This window comes from Cupressus sempervirens, chromosome 5 (assembly GCF_028749045.1).
Source record: "Cupressus sempervirens isolate cs-2001-9-10 chromosome 5, ASM2874904v1, whole genome shotgun sequence".
Taxonomy (NCBI): Eukaryota; Viridiplantae; Streptophyta; class Pinopsida; order Cupressales; family Cupressaceae; genus Cupressus; species Cupressus sempervirens.
The window spans coordinates 792575902-792594958 of NC_143122.1; the positions used below are offsets into that span (position 1 = coordinate 792575902).

Genomic DNA, 19057 nt, shown 5'->3' on the forward strand with positions numbered 1-19057 from the left:
TTCTAACTCATTCAAGTGCCCATTGAATACCCTACTTATCAACTCTATCATCGACATACTTTCTTCAAATCCTCTTCATCAATCAAATGATATGGCACTCTATTGAATCAACATAATGTCTAATCAACTAAGATTTGACATCAATGCCAACATAAAATTGATATGAATCTTTTACATACATTCATGGCATTCCCAATTACATCATCAGTTGCAGCTAACAAAACATTGATGTCAGATCTAAATCATAACCCTTCAAAAGATGAAGCAAAATTCTCTCCAATGGCTATGAAACACTCCTGTAGATCTGATACCATGAAAGATTTTGCCTCAATCTCTGATACCATGTAATAATTTGCTTAAGGCAAGAAAGAAATGCCAAGATTTAGAAGCTCAAGAGATAACACAAGATACATATGCAAATGATGATCAATTTATTAAGTCAATAATGATCAAGAGTACAATGATCATGCCTTGATTTATAAGGTAGAAGTGCCTTAATATATAGGCAATACAAGATGACTAGGAGTCATGCAAGTGATAAGCATCACAACTAAGCACATGTCCACCAGAGGTGGATTATCCTCCATTGTGCATGAAAGTATGTGCTATAATGAGAGAATAAGAATGCAAAGGTGTATCACACAAAGAGAGGTGTGAGACAATATGTGCTCAAATAGAGGGCAAACTCCTATATGTCTACATGAAAACTAATATGAAAATGCATTATCTTAAGTAAACTTAAGTAAATATTAATTAGTAATATTTAATTATATTAACACTAGTAATAAGAGAAAGTGGATAAGTGGTAATGTTAAAATTACTAGGAGAAAACTGCAATTTACTTTGATCAATATCTACGATCCTACTCAAAATAGAGACAAAAGAATAGTTTGGGAGGAGTTATCACAATATCTATAAAAAACCATTATAGAATATATTTTCATAATAGGTTGGGGTTTCAATTCCTCCTTGACCGTAAATAAAAATAGGGAGGTTCAACAAGATTATCCATAACAATAACTAACTTTTAAGATTGGAATTAACTTGTGAGTATCCTCTTCATTATGGACTTCATCAAGTTGGCCTATAAGTGCATTAAAAAAATTATTCAATGGAAACACCTCATTAGTAAGGACACGAGCCTCTACTATTAGATGTATTTGTTCTCCTCTTTACAAAGCTATCCAAGTTGAGATACTACCTATTTAGGGGGAATTGACATCAACGATAACAATACAAACTAGATGAAACAAGTTTAACACTTTCTCCCTAAGTCATTCAACCAAGCACAACTCTCAAAAAACCCTAAGTTTTATTAAAAATCCCAAAGAGAAAAAAAGGATGCCAATAAAAAATCTAGAAACTTATTAAGGAAGTACACTAGCAAGGCTTCTTTCATGCAATTTTATGAGATTGAAAGGAAATCCAAGCAAGATAAGTAAGATGAATGAAGATCTAAGATATATACAAACAACCCAATATAGATCCAAAAATAAGTAAGTGCTAAGAGGTAAAGTAAGAGATGAAGTGCTCACCTTAAAATATGTAGTGGAAGATGTATTTTTAGCTCCAAAAATCATGGATTCAAGCTTGTTTATGAATATCTAATTGGAAGTTTCTAAATGAAACAATGAAATGAACAAAACCCAAAAATCATTCATCAAGAAGAGGAGCAGGGTCTAGGCTGACTTGGAGGGCCAAATTCCCATGAGGTTGACATGTACTAGGGCACTGTAGCAAAGTCAATCCAAATTCTCCAAAAAGGACTCAGGGACTAGTTTCTAGATCTCTATGAACCAAATTGATATCCTGCATTTCTATAACAAAATTTGTGTCTATGGGTGGCTATAAAGGGGTTTGCCTTAGCCAACCCCCCATTTTGGTCATTTCCACCTCCATGAATAGCCATTAGGAAAAGTATCATGTGTATCCTAGATGTGAAAACCTATAATGTGAATATGCTAAGAATCTACTTTGTGAGTGAAACCCTAGCATATAAATGTGCATGTATTTAAAAGTATGAAGGTGTAAAGAATCTGATTTGAAGTATGATGTAAAAATCATACCAAACCCCCAAGGCCAAAGTACTCTAACCATATTTGAGATCCATTTGCAAGTCCATTTTGATGTATTTCCTTTGAATGCTTGATGTAGAACAATAACGTCACTTTACAATGAAGAATAAGAAGCCGACCCTTGCTTTCAATTTACAATTTCTCTATGTCAAATTGGGTTGTCCACACTTTCTTTTCTCTTGATCCTCACATGTATAAATTATGGATTTAATGCCTTTTTATATTATATTTTCTAATTTTTCACAAAATTACCTCGTAGGAGTTGACTACACAAGTGAGATTTTATTGCAAAAGTAAAATAGCACCAGGTCTAGAATCATAGTAAACTCTAAGTCAAGGAAAACCTTGTTGACCTAGACCAGGACTAGATCAACCTTGACTTAGACAAGGTGGACTTGGATCAAACTAGACTAGAAGGTCAACCTTCTGAGTTTTCTTATTCTAGATTCTAGGTTAGCAAAAGTTAGGGGTATAACAAGTGTTTTAAACTATTAATCAGAGATCCAATATAGGATATGAAGTCTAGAAGGAAGAGGATACTCACAAGTTAAGTACTAGTTTAGTGGATATGTAGAAGGAAAGGGAAATTGAGGAGGATTTGTTAGGTCCTACCTCAGTTTCACCTAGGAGGAAGAGAAGAAAGGAGGATAAGTGTGTGCTCAAAGTGTGATCATGAAATGAGAACACACTAAAGAGGAGATAAAAGGTCCTAAATTAAAGTGCATCCAATTTAAGATGGTACATTTAGCCCCTACTTTAGTAGGATATGGCACTACATGCATATGCAAGCTAAAGTAAGAAAACATAATCATAATTTGTAGAAAGGATATGGAAAACTCCATATTTGTAAATCCTACAAGAAAACATTAGTAACACAAAAATAAAAGCCATTGATAATCCAAAATCACCTAGGAATGATAGCAGTGTGGTGAAGTTTGCAGATAACCATGCACACTCTGTTTTGGCTTGCTAATTTAGGAAAGGTGAAATAAGGGATCACACTAATCACAATGAATTGTATATAAGATGATGACAAGTATCTCTAAAAACACTTCTAAATGATCTCAAAATTCTTTGAAAGGCACTTGGAAGGATGGATAACTAAATCACAATTCCAACACCTATAATAGGGAAGAAATCGGAGTTACCAAGCTCAAGATATGGTGAAAAGAGAAAGGAAAGGTATTACTTGTAAATCAGTGTTTTGTGTTGATCTCGGATTAGTTTTGACAAGTTAGTGTCAACACATTTAAGATATTTACTTAGTTCATGTTGAACTAGTAATGCATGACTGGGAGGAAATCAAAGTTACCAAGCTCAAGATATGATGCAAAGAGAGAGGAAAGGTATTACTTGTAAATCAATGTTTTGTGTTGATCTCAGATTAGTTTTGACAAGTTAGTGTAAACACACTTAAGATATTTACTTAGTTCATGTTGAACTAGTAATGCATGCTAAGCACAACATGTAAATATTAGACCATGTCGAGTCATAGTGAGTGCTGAGTCACTCAAGTGCCAAGCAGATAGACCATGTCGAGTGATTCAGGAGCCGAGTAAATAGTGGATGCTGAGCAATACAGGTGTCAAGTCATAGTATAAAGATAGTGTATGCCGAGCATCAAAGACTTCAGATGACGAGTGAAATAGTTTGGACATATTTGTTTCTAAAGGCACAAACAACTATGTAAACCATTTTTGAGACGACCTAAGATTGTATTTTGATATTTTGGAGATAAGGACAAATCTCTAGTCAGATTCCCTATGCAATTACATGCAACCAATTAAAAAATGGGAAGGTTTAACTGGAAAAATGGAAGAATCTTAGCCATAGATTCATACCTAACCCTAAGTCACTAAGTCTTCTTAAGGAGGATGAAACCCTAAACTCTCTAATGAGTGCATAAGAAATTGAAGGATCAAAAAGAGAAGTTTGCATGTGCAAACATTACATTCATGGTGACTTAGAAGTTATGAATTGAGATCGAATTGAAAATTAGTTAGAGTAGAATAGAGGAAAGAGAAGTGTATACAACAAGGAGGCATCTGATCAAGAAGGATCAAGAAGACAAGTGTTTAGAGGTGATCTTTCATCAAGCAAGCAAGTGCTAATTGTAGGAGAGATTCTAATAGGTGATTTTAGTCAAAATCTCTTAACAGAGTAGTCCTAACAGGCTATATGAAATCCTTTAACAAGGTGCTTACTTAGTTGTGAGTTAAAGTCCTTTAGCAAGACACACTTCTAACAGGGTGTTGAAATCCTCTAACAAGGTGAGACCTAACGGTCTTTGTAAGCTTTTAATAGGGAAGACTTTTCACAGGGCAGATCATGACTCATGATCAAAACATTGTAACCTTCATTAGATACACTTTATTACTGTAGTAGTGAAGATTTGTGGGTATCATCCCCACCCCAGTTTTACCTTCTCACTTGGAGGGTTTTTGGGTAATCATATATGGTGTTATGTGTGTGAATGCTTACATGTTATTTTAGTTTATCTATTGAATGTATGAGATGGATGTATGGTGAAAGTTTTATGGGTCCAAGTTTGAATTATTGATTCACCCCCCCTTAGAAGTTTACCTTTCCTATTGTAATTCCAACAATTGGTAGCAGAGCTTTATTCTCTAAAAGAGAAGCTTTGCAACTTTGAGAAAAGATCTTGAAATGGAATTGTACAAGTTGGGAAAGACTATTGAGAATTAGGAGATTGAAATACATCTCATTCTACATCAACTAAATGAAGAAAGAGAAGCTTTGAAGAAATCCTTGAAGAGAAGGAAGGAAATTGCTATTGAGGAGAATGACACACAATACAAAGAGATAGACACTACCAAGCTATTTGTAGATGGAGACTCAAATTAATTTGATGTAGTAGTTGCAAATCTAATGGAAAAGAACAAAATCCAAGTTGAGGAAATCAGAAATCTTAAGTTAGAACAAGAATCACAAGCCATATTGGTATGTGAGGTGACTGAACAAAAGAAGAAAGCCATGAAAGACAAAGCCATTATTGATGAAGACAAAAGAGTTTTGGCCAATAGACTAGAAGAGAAATCATTAGAACTAACCAAGATTTCCTACATGTAATTGGACACTCTATGTCAAATGATGAATGTCAACTATGAATTGAATGTCAAGGACATTGAGATAACTACATTGAAGTTGCATAATGAACAATTGCAGAATGACCTAAAGAGAGAAAATGAATTTTTTGAAAGTTTCAACAAACCAAATGAAGCCATCAAATACTTTGAGCAATTATTGAGATCCTCTAGATCTAACAATGATACATTTGGACTAGGATACATAGGCACTGAAGAAGGAGAATCATCCAAAAGTGTTGAAGAAAGGAACAACAAAGGTAAGAGCTCCAAACCTACTTTTCATAATTGTGGTAAGAAAGGACATACTACTGATGTGTGGAGGAGCAAGACTACAAACCAAAATGTCAAGCCTAAGAGCATGGTTCACTATTTTCAATGCAACAAGCAAGCTCATCAAGCACATGAATGCAAAACCAAGACCATGAACACACAAAGATTTGAAGGATATTGTTACAACTATCAGAAGTATGCACATAGAGCTTTTGAATGCAGATCCAAACCAATGTGGTCATCAAATAGGAAAACAAAGGTAAGGAACAATGACAACTCTTATAACTGGGATTATAATATAAGATATAGCTATCATTATTGTCAAGAATATGGACATATTCCTAAAAATTGTATTAGGACACACTTCAATGGTAACTACAAAAGGTGGTTGAGTCAAACCACATGTTTTAGTTGTTTACAGACTGGTCACATCAATAGATATTGTCCAACTAGGTCAAAGGCACCAAGTTGTGAATTTGATAAAGGCAAAGGAAAGGCAGAAATTGAACACATTAGAGATGAGATGAATAAGACATGGAAAAAGAAAGATGATTGCAACACATCAAATGGAGAAGGGATCACTTCACCTAATGGGTCAGGTGATCACACCTCATCAAACTAAGCAATCAAGAGGTATGTGGGACTGATATTCAAATGTTGTATCATACATTAGTTCCAAAGGAGATAGTACTTAAAAGATTACATTAGCATGAATAAAGATGCAAGATGTTGTTAGGAAATCATGTTAAATCTTTGAGTTTTTTATGTTTTTGTCGAGCATGAAATATTTTCTATGTATGCTGAGTGGAATGTTAGAAGATGCCAAGCTAGTAGTCTGGCTAGTTGATGTTGAGCTCATAGTAGCTACCAAGTGACAAAAATTTCAATGGATGTCGAGTGAGCCTAAAATTGGTTGATGCCAAGCTTATAGTTGTGTAAGCATTCAACATTTATTGCAAGGTTTTCAAAGGGTATTTGATCAATTTTAGGTCATTTTTCATCATTTCAAATTCGAGAAAGAGTGAGTAGAGTAGAAGGTAATTTGGAAATCTGTTCAAAGCATTTGAAGAAGATTTTAGAAGTGATCTCACACTAGTTCGTCAGATTTTCTAAGGTATTTATCAAGAGCTGAGCTACACAATTTTAATTTTGTAAACCCTAGTTTCTCATTATGGCATCCAGTTCGAAGAATGTTAAAGGAAAGGAAGTTTTGAATGTTCAATTAGTGAGTAATGAAGGCAAGCAACCCATTTTCAAAGCCATTCTTGACATTGCATATAAGCAAGACCCTTCTAGTGCATTGTCAATGATTCCACCAAACGTAACAATGGTACAAGATGTAAGGAGATGCTATAACTATAAAATTGGTAGCATTGGAGACCTAGAGATTAGGGATGAATACAATAGGTTATGCAATAATGGTGTTTTGAAAAAAGAGTTCAAAATCATAGAGAGAAAGGGATTAACACAAGCCCTAGATTTTCTAAATGCATTTAAAACATAGTGGATTAGAATTTTGCTTAGTCGAATCCATGATGGTTCACTGTGGCTAGAGAATGGACCTATTAATATTACTAAGAGAATAATCCATAGGGTTACTAGTTACCCAAACCCAGATTGGCCTAAGACACTAAGAAGTGATTCTAAGGAAGTGATTAAGAAGAACATTGGAGCTATTTGGAATAAAAGAGACATGATAATAGATACAATCATTGATCCATTTTTAAATTTTGTTGTAAGAGTAATATCACACAAGTTCTATCAATCTAGCAGATTGAATAGTGTACCCTATATAGTTGTGGATATGGGATACAAGATTGTAAAGAAAGATCATTTATATGATCTAATAGAGCTACAATTGCAACAACTGATGGAGAACCTTGGAGAAATCAAGAAAACTAAGAGTGTATAGTGTAAACTTGGTTCCATACTAGTTTGTATATTCTTTATGTGCAAAACAATTTTTCGTCATTTGGCAATGTGGGATGGAAGACCAATAGATCAGTTGTAGTGTAGATTAATGAATATATTGAGCAGCTAGGAGAGAATTTTAAATCCTTAATGACTAGTTACTTTGAAGATTTCAAAAATTCAATGAAGGAAAGAATGAGTATACTAGTATCCTTGGTTGAGAAACACTATGATGACATATGTTTTCTTGTGGGTGCTGATTGTACATCTGTGTAAGCTACTACACCAAGGGTGAGATGGTTGAGACCCTTAGGCTATGAAATCAATGCGGATGAAGCCTCTGCAGCCACCAATACTTTACTTGTAGAAGAGGTAGACAAAAATGCTAAGATATTTGGAAACTATGAAGTGGCAAAATCCAAGATTACCATGGAACTAAAGACTGCTTCAGTTATCAAGAAGAAGGACAAACTGGTAAAGAAATTGAACGCCAAGTTTGGAGAGGGTGTTGAGGAGGAAGAAGAAGAAGAAGAGGATGAAGAGGAAGAAGAAACCAAAGCACAAGCACCTCTTGCATTAACCCAAGGCATGGGAGAAGACCAGGAAGAGGAGGAGACTAAAGGTGTTGAGGGAGAAAAAGTTGAGGAAGCACCTACTCTGGCCGAGCCAAAGAAGAGAAAGGCCAAGGCATAACCTCTGGCAAGAGAAATTTTTTTTGTTAAACCTAGCCAAGAAAAACCCACTGCACCTACCACTAGAGCAAGCACACATGAAACTACACAAAAGGCTAAGGAAAAGAAAAAGCAATCATAACAAGGAGGCGAAGAGAAAAATAACCCAAGAAGAAAGTATGTGGAACAAGTAGATTCAGATGAGGAGAGAACAAAATTAGATGACAATAGCCAATTTAAGGTGGTGAGTCATAATCCTTTGTCAAACCTTGATAATTTATGTGAAAATGTTAGGAATAGTGCAGATCTATTAGGATTTGGTCATGTTGATTTTGATAATTTGGGCAAAGTGGAGAAAAATCAAGTAGAAGATTCCATTTATGCTATGATGGAAAAGTTTAAGAAAACTCCACTGGAACTTGCCAACTCTATGCCAAAGAGTCTATATGATAGAGTTAAGCAGAAATGACACTATTGCCTAGACTTGGAGAAGCAAATAAGGGAAACATCTTTAGCCCAAGTGATGCCTGAACTAACAAAGACACAAATTTCTAAGTTTGTAAAGAAATATGTAGTTAGGTTTGTACCTAAATACAAAGCCTTCAACATTTTACAAAATAATATTGAGGATGTAGTCAACAAGTCCACTTAGATGTGGAAGCTCACTTATGGGTTGACAACGATCAGGGAAGTAGAACAAGAACCCATTGAAGTGAAGGATGATGATGATGATGATCAAGGTGATAATGTTAGAGGAGAAACAACAATGGAAGTAAATGAAAAGGCAACAACTGAGCCTAAGAAACCAGAAGAACAGAGTGTGCAAGACACACAAATGCCGAGTGCTAGTCCTCCTCATGTCACAAGTGTAACTATTGAGACTATAATTGGCAAGGATGTTTATGATCTATTAGCTTAGAACACTAATCCACTCACTGAAGATGATTTTAAGAAGATTTTAGATCAGTCTATACTACAGGCTAAACTTTGTGAAAATCCAATTTTGGTCAGTATAGATGAACAACAAAAGATAGTGACTGATGCTAGAAGGGAAAAAGGTGAATCCACAAGAACCACCTTCCATCATCCCTTCAGTCACTGATGTATAACCTTTGGTCCAAATACTAGAAGCTACATCTAATAAGGTTGATACAATTGACAAGATTGATACATATGAGAAGGAGAAAGAAAAAGAGCAATCCACCACTACAGGATAGTAGGAAACATGTCAGATAGACTTATCTGCACCTACAACATAAGGACAAGGTGCAAGTCAAGTAATAGTGGTAGAACAAGGCAAGTTTGAAGAGATAGAATTACCACCTAAAGTGAAGGAACAAGTTGTTGTTCAAGCACTAGTAGCCTTACCAACATCTAGCACTCCTTCTACACAAACTCTTCAAAAGTTGAGCACAGATGCTAATCCACTACAGATCTTAGTGCTGAGCTCGAGTTCATCAAAGTTAGAGGAAGTGATCCAATATGGAGATGTGAGCCTTGATGAAGAGATAATTCTACCAAAGTATGATTATGATACAATGACAATAGAAAAAATGGGCATATTGTAGTAGGCCCTAGCAAGGAAAAAGCATCAAAAAATGCTTAGGAGGGAGCACAGGAAGAAGTAAGCACTATAAGACATTAAAGACATCTTTTTAGATACATTTAGTCTGCCAACTCTGGATGAGACCAAGCCGCTACTAGAACAATTGTCAGATATATGGAGAAGGTCAGTAATGAAGACCTTGATACTAATGCAAAATTATTAGAATGGTTAGAAAAGAAATTCCAGAGCAAGGTAAATAATAAGATATCTGGTGAAATAGCACTAACACAAGTTGCATTGGCAACTAAGGTTGAGGATGTGAAGAAGGTACTTGAGAACATATTCTCATTGTACACCAAATTGTGTAATCCAACATTCTTCACCCAAGAGACTAGGAGTCACATTTTGAGCCTGGAGAGAAATATCAATATATCAGGTACAAGGCTACCTCTGAGTCCAACTCAAAGCTAGAAGCATTTCAGGACATTGCTTCAAACACAGAGTCAGTTAGCTGTATTGACAATAGATGAGGCCAACATAAGGGCCAAATTGACTGGCATACAAGCGACCCTCACCCCCCATATGTAAATATTACACAAGGAGCTTGGCTATGCCAAGACCTTAATGAAGAATGACCCAATCTTTCTACCTTAGATGGTCTAGTTCACCTTGCAATCCAAAATAAGTCATTGGATGTAGCATGTGAGAATTAGGATGTAGCTCTCAAGATGATATTGGACATCCATAAATCCTTTCTAGACAAACACACTATAAGTGTATAGCCCATTGACATAAGTGTCAAAAAGGGGGAGAATAAAGAAAGGGGGAGATATATATTTTTGGTGGGAGAATAAGCAATAGGGGGAGAATAAGACAAATGAGCTATATTTTTGAGAGAAAGAACAAAGGGGAAGACATAAGCATGGGAGAGCATCAAAATACAAAAAATATTAGATGAAAGAGTATAAGCATGAAGTCAAAGTGTATCAATAGAGGCACATTTACTTAGCAAGAGCACAAATTTTTGGTTAGAGAACATACACATTAACTCAGGGGGAGTTATCAGATTTTAAGTTATCTTTTGAAATTTTGAAGTTTTGTATATAAGCCAAGTCATGGATATGTTATGCTCATGAGAATAAGGATGTTACTGTATATTTAAGTGTTTTTGACACTCATGTCAAAGGGGGAGATTGTTGATCTTAGAACTTAGTTCATGCCAAACTAGTAATGCATGCCAAGCACAACATGTAAATATTAGACCATGTCGAGTCATAGTGAGTACCGAGTCACTCAAGTACCGAGCAGATAGACCATGCCAAGTGATTCAGGAGCTGAGTAAACAGTGGATGCCAAGCAATATAGGTGTCGAGTCATAGTATAAAGATAGTGTATGTTGAGCATCAAAGACTTCAGATGCTGAGTGAAATAGTTTGGACATATTTGTTTGTAAAGGCACAAAAAACTATGTAAACCATTTTTGAGCTGACCTAAGATTGTATTTCAATATTTTGGAGATAAGGATGAATCTCTAGTTGGATTCCCTGTGCAATTACATGCAACCAATCAGAAAATAGGAAGGTTTAAGTGGCAAAATGGATGAATCTCAGCCATAGATTCATGCCTAACCCTAATTCACTAAGTCTTCTTAAGGAGGATGAAACCCTAAACTCTCTAATGAGTGCATAAGAAATTGAAGGAGTGAAAAGAGAAGTTTGCATGCACAAACATAGCATTTAAGGTGACTTAGAAGTTATGAATTGAGATTGAATTGCAAATCAGTTAGAGCATAAGAGAGGAAAGAGAAGTGTATACAACAAGGAGACATCTAATCGAGAAGGATCAAGAAGACAAGTGTTTAGAGGTGATTTGTTATCGAGCAAGCAAGTACTAACTGCAGGATCAAAGCTGCGATATTCTAACAGGTGATTTCAATCAAAATCTCTTAATAGAGTAGTCCTAACAGGTTGTATGAAATCCTTAATAGGGTGCTTACTTAGTTGTGAGTTAAAGTCCTTTAGCAAGGCACACTTCTAACAGGGTGTTGAAATCCTCTAACAAGGTGAGACCTAATATTCTTTGTAAGCCTTTAACAAGGCAAACCTTTCATAGGGTAGATCATGACTCATGAGAAAAATATAGTAACCTTCATTAGATACACTTAATTACTGTAGTAGTGAAGATTTGTGGGTGTCATCCCCACCCCAATTTTACCTTCTCACTTGAAGGATTTTTGGGTAATCATATTTGGTGTTATGTGTGTGAATGCTTACATGTTTACATGATTTAGATGTATGTGCTTTACATGTTATTTTAGTTTATCTATTAAATGTATGAGATGGATGTATGGTGAAAGTTATATGGGTCCAAGTTTGAACTGTTGATTCACCCCCCCCAAAAGTTTACCTTTCCTATTGTAATTCCAACATTTTGTAAAACAAATTGAAAATGTAACCTAGAAGAGTATTATATAATCTCATGTTACCTTTTGAAATTCATTTTTTATCTTGTTCTTAAAGAGGAGAAGAAGAAAGGAGGAAGATTCCAACCATAAAGCCATTTTAACCCACATGGATGGAGGTTCATCGATAGGATGTGCTAGATGATTCTACGCTTGGGGAGGTAAGTACTGGATCCATACTTTGTACCATTTCATATTTTTTTGTATTTCTACTTTTTGTAGGTGTAGAATCTTGCTAGATAGGTGATTTTTAGTGTCTCTAGCAGGAGATTGACCTAGACCTAGGTTAGGCCAACCTTGTGCTAGATGTATCTTGGATTTCTTAGGGTGATGTCAACCTTGAGCCTAAGGAAGTTGACCTAGATCCTAGGAAGTTGACCTAGTCCTAGGGATGTCAACCTAGTCCCTAGGAGGTCGACCTAGTCCAAAGATACTTGTAGATGTTGATATGATTGACTGATTGACTCCTTGCTTATGGTTTGTAGAATCCACTAGTTATGAGGGAGAACTATATATAGTGTTAGTGTAGTTTTTTATTTTTCCTATTTTGCTAAGTTTTTCCTACACTTTTAATAATCTCGCTTAGGTTAATAAAGCATGTCTTATTAGGTGAATGGTTGTGAGGTGTCATCTTCCTACATGTGAGCATCCATTAACTATCTTGGGAAGATACTTTGCTATCTTTAGTCTGATAGATGGTTGCTCTTCATTGGTTGGTGTTGCCACCTCCTCCCTCTTCCTAGCCTATATAAGCATGCTACCTGGCTTGTATTTGCATCTCTTGTTTTTGCATCCTCTTAATGCTATTTTGCTTTCAGCATTTGCATTACTCTCTTGGAGACTAACTCTATGATGCTATTTTGATTTTGTATCATTTGCATTCATAGTTTAGATATTTACTCTTTGCACTAGTTTTCTGGGTTATTAATCTTTTCAGATTCTAACATGGTATCAGAGCTTTTCTATGTGCAAGAGTAGATTTTAGTTTCCTTATTTAAGAGATTCGGGGGGGGGCAAATAAACTTTATTGTAGTTTTTTGTAAAACAAAGTATGCTCTTCTCTTGCATCTTTGGATGATCCTGAGAATCAGAAAAGTTTTGACAAAAACAATTTTTCTCTGGAGTTTCAATCTCAAATTTGACAACCAACTTGCATATTTGGAGTTTTCAATCAGTTTTGCAGGTTCCAACATGCCATTGATGGACTTAAGAAGCTGATCCAGCATTTGCATGTCATATTTTGGTTGCTGGGGTCGTTTTCTGATTTTTGGAGCCGTTTTTTACTGTTAAAGGCATCTGATTTACACTACAGCAACATCTTTTGTTCATCAGCAAGAAAAATGCTTTCTGGGTTTTGTTCGTAGCCCCGAAAAATGATCTGGGTATTTTTTAGATTTTGCATGCAAGCTATATATTTTTCAAAATCGAGCATGCAAAGCTACAGCCATACCCCTCTTCGTTGGCAGTCGCAGATTTGAATGCAGTTTTCAAATGTCTCGTTCTTGCTGATACGGACTTCAATTTTGATAATTCTTGTTATGAACTTGGCTATTTTTTTGTGCTCTATCCACTAGTGGAGTTATTTTTTAATTTTCATGCATGAATTCTTCAGAAATTGCAAATTCTCAGCCGTGACTGTGCACAGTTCTCATTTTGGAAACTTCAGAGGATCATAACTTTCTCATACAACCTCGTATCGAGGCGATTCTTTTTTTGAAAGTGCATGATTTTTCGATTAGATCACAATGGTGCTATTTTTTTCCTTGATTATTGTGCCCAAGTTTCACTTTTAACATATGCTCTTAATGAGGGTTTGTAATGCATTGAAATCAAGACCACTAAGTATCTCTTTCTAGTGGTAGTTGTAAATGCACTAAAATAAAGTGCCAAATCATGTTTCTTTGGGGGGAGTTCTTTGATTGAGTAAAAAGGGGGGGGGCATTGTCGTGGCTGGGTTCTCTTCTTTTTAGCATTTCTTTGCATTTCTTCATCATGGATCAAACAAATATGCCCATCCTAACTCCATACAATTACTTTGAGTGGAAATCACGCATGACAATTCACTTAAGGAAAGCTGGATTAAATAGGATAACTATGGGACTTGAAATTGAACCTGCTAAAGATGAAGATAAGCCTAAGTGGTTTAACAAATGTGATGAGGCATTTGGAACATTGTGTTTGTCTGTTTCTCCTGACTTGCTATTTCACATTGAGTCTTTGAATACACCAAATGAAGTATGGACAAAGCTAGAAACACTATTTGGCACACAAGATTCAATGAGGGGTCATATGTTGGAAAATGAATTAATAAGTTTGAGTCCAGGCAATTTCAACACAATCCAAGATTTCTTCACCAAATTGAAATCACTAAGGCTGCAGTTAAAACAATGTGGAATTGAAAAGAAAGATGAACAACTGATTCTTAGTATTCTCTCTAAGCTAAGTTCAGAATATTCTGTGTTTGTCTCTACCTTCTATGCTACTAAGGGTGCACTTGGTACTCAATTCACCATGCCATCTTTAGATGATTTTTCTATCAATCTCACTCGAGAATAGGACAAGCTAATCCAGATGGGCATTCTTAAGTCCTCTAAGTCACATGCCTTGGCTGCCAACCAAGGCACAAAAGAACAACAAGGACAAAGTAGTAACAACAATAGTAAGGACAAGAAACAAAAGAATAGCGAGGAGAAGAAGGATCAGATGCCAGTTTCTTCAAAAGCAACTATTGATACACCATCTTCCAAGGGCGATAAACCTAAGAAAGAAAAGGTCAAATGTGCTTATTGTAAAAGACCTGGTCATGATGAACATAAATGTTTGCAGAAACAACTTGATCACTTGACATACATTCTTGAGAAGAATAATATCAGTGTTCCTGAGTCTATGAAACAAAGTTCTAATGAAGGGTCTAACAAAGAAAAAGAAAACAGCAAGGGGAAAGGAAAGGGCAAGGCCCTTTTTGTAGTTGCTTCCTCACCATCCACTTGGGTTCTTGATTCGGGTGCTTCACACCACATGGCTTCATCTAAGGAAGAAATTGCATCCTTGGAGCAATGTACTATGCCTTCTATGTTGATGGGTGACAACACTCCTATTGAGGTGTGTGGGAGAGGGTCTGTTGATGTGGGGGATGGCACATTCCATGATGTTCCTTATGTACCCTCATTGTCAACTAATCTCCTATCGGTACACCAGATCACTCACACAGGTTTAGGCAAGTGGGTTGAGTTCACTCCTGATTCAGTGGAGATACGTGAGTTGCACAATGATTCTACAATTGCAGTTGGGAGAGCAGATCATCAGTCAAGACTCTATATGTTTTCTCACCTTGTTCCTGATCCTCCTTTGACTGTTTTTCTCACTCACTCTAATGATGTGAGCAGATTATGGCATGAGCAGTTTGGCCATCTTAACTTCCACTACTTGCATCAGCTTAACCAGCAGAGCATGGTCACAGGGTTGCCTTCTACTTTGACATTGGAGTCACTTGGAATACATGATAGATCTTCTGATTGGTCAGATTCACTTGAGCAGTCTTCTACCTCCACTTTTGATGCAGAGAGTGATTCAGAGGACTCACCTCCTTCCTCTCCTAGTCATCATTCATAGGTTGATGATTCTCCTCTAGATTCTCCATCTTCTGGTCCACTTTGGGCTAGACAGACCTTGCAGTTTGCAGGTGATTGGGTTGGGGATCCATCAGACACCAAGCAGACTCGTTCACAATTCCAGGATGCTCTACATATCTTCATTGCTACTGCCTCAAATCCACAGTCCTTTCATGAGGCTTCTAGTATTTTTGAGTGGGATACAGCTATGCAGGAAGAGTATAGTTCCTTGATGAGGAACCACACTTGGGATCTTGTCCATTTTTCTAAGGGAAGAAAAATTGTTCGATGTAGGTGGATCTACCGGACAAAATTTGCAAGCTTTGCTGGAGGTGCAGGATGCTACATCTTTTGGGGGGGCCTCTTCCTCTCACTTGGAGTCCTAATTTTCTTTGGGGAGTCTCTTTTCTCTCTCTTTTGGGGGAATTTTATGTACATGGGTACCTCATCAGGCTTGACTTGCTGGGACCCATTTCTACATCCACCTAAGCTTCGCTTATGGGGGGGTGTTAGTGTAGTTTTTTATTTTTCCTATTTTGCTAGGTTTTTCCTACACTTTTAATAATCTCGCTTAGGTTAATAAAGCATGTCTTATTAGGTGAATGGTTGTGAGGTGTCATCTTCCTACATGTGAGCATCCATTAGCTATCTTGGGAAGATACTTTGCTATCTTTAGTCTGATAGATGGTTGCTCCTCATTGGTTGGTGTTGCCACCTCCTCCCTCTTCCTAGCCTATATAAGCATGCTACCTGGCTTGTATTTGCATCTCTTGTTTTTGCATCCTCTTAATGCTATTTTGCTTGCAGCATTTGCATTACTCTCTTGGAGACTAACTCTATGATGCTATTTTGATTTTGTATCATTTGCATTCATAGTTTAGATATTTACTCTTTGCACTAGTTTTCTGGGTTATTAATCTTTTCAGATTCTAACATATAGAATGTGATGGTATACATCTGAGAGAACATTATAGATCTAGGGGTAGAATGTTGGCTTCTAATTTGATAGAATTTTAACAACCTCTTACAAGATCAAAAAATCTAGGAATTACCTAAAGACTATAATGGGCATTCTGAGAAGAAAAATAAAAAGGACCAATTGATAACACTTTGATGTCTTCTCCACTTTGAATTCTACAAGATTAAGGTAGCTATATCCAAGAATTCACTCTTTACTTCTTTAAAACTCAAAAACTAACATGATTACAAAATAATAGATGATTTATCCCTAATTCTTCTTATTCTAGGATAGAAAAAGAGATAAAAATGGATATCTTATCAAACCCTAGAACTTCATGAATCAAGTACAGGTTGACAATTTCAAAACTTTAAAAATCAGAATATTAGAATGATTGATTTATATGAATTTATTCCCTAAATAAGATATTCCAAACTCGATCAACTTCAAGGATCACCAATGCCTTATCTATTGGGCTGTAAATTCATAGGAATTGGAAATTTATTTATGGATCTATCTTATCACTTTGTGAGAAGATTATCAATGTTTATTTCTAGATCTCATACTTATCAAAATCTTCGATGAAAACCATAGAGCTCTTTCAATTTACATTAAGAATTTATATAACCAATTAGATTATTCACAAAAGTAAACTAAAATATAATTCAAATTGAATTAAAATTGAAATTTAATAAACTTTTCCATTAAAACTCAGAGAACAAAATGAAGATAAAATAAGAAACAAGATCTACGATCAACAACTAGCTTTCTGCATTTTGTATTAATTTCTTTGAAATTTTATAAAATTTAATGACCATCCCTATTAGAAAATAACTCTATTAGACAAGCCATTATTAACTTTCTATTCAAACTCTAGAAGAAAATTACATAGTTTACATGGACTGACTCAAAACATGAACAAAACTTAGTTCAACAAAATGAATCCCAAACCACCCTCTATCCTTGCGAACTCACTTATATAGCATGAGTTGAAACAAACTTCAGACCTAGAGGGAAAAGGACATCTATCCTTTAAAAAGAGAGGAATACATACAAGACAAAAGGTCACTTTCATCATTGCACGAGAAAACTAAAAACATTTGTGGCCTTTTTCTTGATAACATGTAAAAGCTCCTTCATTCGTTGCTTTGTGGTGGGGTTTGTTATGTTTCATTTGTTTCTTTTTCCTCCATAATCCTTGATGATTGGTCTTTTTGTTCTTGCTTTTCCTCGGGTTGTGGGATCACCTTTTCTTCTTCATCTCTACTATGATTTGATTTTGTAATATTTGTTGTAGCTAACTTGCTTTCTTTTTCTTCAACCACTTTTATTGTCTTGTCTTCAATCTCTTGTGTTGGTTGTGTGCTCATCTCGCCTAGCTCTACCATGGTTATCTAAATGACCTTGTCAAACACTTCTCTCTCCTTAGTAGCAGTGAAATTATCCATAAATTTATCCTCAAATGCCACTTGTAATAGTTTTGAGGTTGAGGAACATTTCTCCATCCACTTGTTGAAGACAATATTACCTGGCCAATTGAAATTGAGAATTTCCTACTTTCTCTTTAAGATATCCTTTCCCAATTACTTTATTTTTTCAAAATATTTTTGGAAAGAATCAAAGAATACTTGGACAGTAACCACTTCCTCAATAGTTCTTGCAAACCAAATGTAGTTGTCCTTATTAACAACGTTATTAATCCTAAAACTCATTATTTCTTCTAATTCATTTCCCCATTCCTCTTTATCTTTTATAATACCAAGGCCCTTTAACACATGAGGAAAAAGATCAAAATTCCTACTGAGATATTTAAAGAAATAGGTTCTTAACTTTCTTTGTAATATGTTTCTCTTGAGATCAAAATCTCGTAGGTCACTTGCTTGATTATATGTTTTCTCAATCTGATCATCAACCTTGTCAATGATAGAAAAAAATAGAGCAATGATATTATCCTCCCTACTAATCCATTTATTCAAAATTTATCTCAAGGAAACATCATTATTTTTCTAATTCATTCCACATGTGTACTAACCTTGACATCTCCAAATAGAACAAAGGCTAGTTTACTCTATCCACTAGGAACAAAATTATATCTCTTAACCTGTCTTCATATTTGATTTGTACCTCTACCTCTGCTGCCCTAAGTTTGGCCTTTTCCTCACTTAGTTCATTTGCAGTGTAAAATTCTTGATGCTGAGGTGTGCTTGGCATTTCTATTCTAGGTCTAATGGGAGGAGGTGGAGCAGGAGAAGATGCAATCAAAAGTTGGCTGGATTCTTCCCCCACCTTTCTCTTACCTTGTTGCTTCTTTTGAAATTATTTTCTCCATTTCATATATTTTCCTTCCCCTCACATCGTAGGTCTCTAATACCTTTTGAAATTTATCATTTAATTCTAGAAACTTGTTTTTGTCTTATACTGCCACCTCCACACCAAAATCAACTATC

The 19057-nt window shown here is 35.7% G+C and overlaps 1 pseudogene; it reads left to right on the top strand.

Moving 5' to 3' along the window:
• The first annotated feature begins 8686 nt into the window (after positions 1-8686).
• LOC149558314 (protein TOPLESS-RELATED PROTEIN 2-like) overlaps positions 8687-19057 on the top strand; it is a 77623-nt pseudogene continuing 67252 nt past the window's right edge.